We start from the raw sequence: 2,714 nt of genomic DNA, 5'->3' as shown, positions 1-2,714 counted from the left end.
TTCCCTGGTTTATTAATTTGTATTTTGTCTTTATTAGAATGATTACAATTGCAAACTATTTTGTTTCTCCCTCCCCCTGCATTTATGATAAATGAGAGATTGAATTTGCTTGAAATTTTAGGAGTTTGAGCCCAGTAAGAGTTAACTTAAATTTAATTACAACTTATCTAACCTTTTACTGTTTTTCAGTATGATATGCAATAAGGTTATCAGTAAGATAATATAAATAATGATAATACAGTTGATAGTCAAAAACATGAAGAAGGTAAAATAAGGGTCATAAACAGGAACTATTAACAACTGTTCAACATCAGTCCAAATATTCCTATCAATGGACAGATAGTAGTCATAAAATATTTGCCAGTATTTAATTATGTATATTAATAATATATTTAATATGTAAAATTTGCATGATTATAAAAGGATACAATAAATCTGAAATAAAAAAGGAAGATATTGCAGAACTTAAGGTCAAAATTTTTTCATGAGGCAATAATTCCTTACAAATAATCCCTCTGAAGCTAATGGAGGCAGAGGGTTTTTTCTTTTTTATTTGAAAGGTATTTACTTTATGAAATTATGATGGTTTCTACCATACAACAACGTGAATCAGCCATTAGCAGACTCCTTCTTGAATCTTCCTTCCTCTCCCCACCCCATCCCACCCATCTAGCTTGTCACAGAGCACTGGATTGAGCTCTCTGATTGCACAGCAACTTCCCACTAGCCATCAGTTTTACACACGGTAATATATATGTTTCAATACTACTCTCTCAATTTGTCCCACCCTCTCCTTCCCACACTGTGTCCACAATCTTCTCTATGTCTGCATCTCTATCAGCAGAGGAGTTTTGAAATACATCCAAAACTGGAGTTATTGTAGCTTGTCTTTTATCCATGGTCCCCAGATGCCTAATATTTCCAACATTTTTAATATTTCCAGTATTAACTTCCTGCTATGAAAGAACAGAAAACCAGTGTATTGATTCCTTTACCTCCCTTTCTCCAACCCTATGATCTTATGTGTTTATCATTTTTTTTACATTAGTAAGGTTCTTAAAGTATAATTTCTACAGTTACAGGACTTTTGTCATTTTAGTGATTCATTTTTATTCTTTCTTCCATGAAAGTGAAAAAGTGAAGGTGAAGTCGCTCAGTCCTATCCGACTCATTGAGATCCCATGGACTGTAGCTCGCCAGGCTCTTTCGTCCATGGGATTATCCAGGCAAGAGTACTGGAGTGGGCTGCCATTTTCTTCTTCAGAGGATCTTCCCGACCCAGGGATCGAACCCGGATCTCCTGCATTATAGGCAGACGCTTTACCGTCTGAGCCACCAGGGATGTCTTTCCTCCATAACAGGCTTCATAATTTTGATAATCATGAATCTGTCACACAAGTGCTCAATAAATACTTCTTTTCCCTTTCCTTCCCACTGATAATACGAGTGATTTGTTCTATTACAGATCAGATTTTTTACTGGTTTTTCTTTTTTAAGCTAATCTTTACTCTTCCAGTGATTTCTCTGAGTCAATAGGTGGACATTTATATCTCTCTGAATATATTATGATGAATCATTAGAATTCTTTTTTCTCTGTGTCACATATAAGATTTGTGTGTGCAACAAAAACGCAAATCATTACTATTTTTTGTTACTCACATAAAATGCATTCCAAAGGGAGGGAAGGAGAGAAATCTAAATTATGATGATTTAAAAGAACGTTCACTTCCCAGGCAACATACCAGGAAGATTATTTCACTGTAGCATAAAAATGACTGATGACCTTGTAGAAATATATCATCTAAATATTTTGTCTTTGCAAAGTCCATATTAATATGACTAGTAAACATTTGGGATTTATATTATGCTCGATAAACTGAAGCATCATAAAGATAAACCACATAGCTGATCTTCATTTTAGAAATGAATAAAAGGAATAAAATATGAAATACAGGAGGTTTTATATGACATTTTTGCATAGTTTAGAATTTTATTTTGGAGCAATACTTTTGCAAGAAAAATTGCATCCACACAGAAGTGACATATCTTTTGATAATTATTGCTCCCCTCAATTCCAAGTTTTGTAGCATCAATAGAAGAAACAATAGTAACATACATTTCTAATGTTTTTATCCTCTGTGGGCACACAGATTTTCAATAAATGTAATTTTAGCAAATGTAATGTTCATCTTTGCAGTATACACAAAAAATGGGAAGATAATTATAATAAGCAAGTGGTAGGAAAATCATGCTGATCACAGCTTTAAAATGATTTTAAAGGCCAAATAAGATGTCCTAGAATAAACTATGACACAATCTAAGACTCTTATTTCTAGTTAAAGATAGAGAAGACTAAGGAATGGGCAAACTAGAAACAAAACCCATAGAAAAGGGAAAATAAAACACACACACACACACATACACGCACACATGTATAAACACAGGTGCACACATCCAAGTATATTTTTAGGTTTTCAAATAAAATTTAAAAATATCACATGTATTTTTGTAATATCTCTTAATTAAACATGTCCAAAATGATAACATCAGCAATAAATCAAGTAAATCACAATACATTTTACATATTTAAACTACCAAAGAGTCTTTGATATACGAATAACAGTATTCATGTACTCTTGTAAATTTTGCTAACTGTTCACTATTGGAAAATTTTAGTATTTTCAATGCCTTCTAAATTTTTGGAATTCTGAATT

At 32.6% G+C, this 2,714-nt stretch overlaps 1 non-coding gene across 1 annotated transcript; it reads right to left on the bottom strand.

Moving 5' to 3' along the window:
• Positions 1-1,270: 1,270 nt before the first annotated feature.
• TRNAY-AUA lies at positions 1,271-1,342 on the bottom strand. The gene has a single exon. It is a non-coding gene; the product is annotated as a tRNA-Tyr (tRNA).
• Between the last annotated feature and the right edge of the window lie 1,372 nt (positions 1,343-2,714).

This window comes from Cervus canadensis, chromosome 5, assembly GCF_019320065.1.
Source record: "Cervus canadensis isolate Bull #8, Minnesota chromosome 5, ASM1932006v1, whole genome shotgun sequence".
Lineage (NCBI taxonomy): Eukaryota > Metazoa > Chordata > Mammalia > Artiodactyla > Cervidae > Cervus > Cervus canadensis.
Note: the sequence above shows the minus strand (reverse complement) of the source record. Positions and strands in the feature narration are given on the sequence as shown.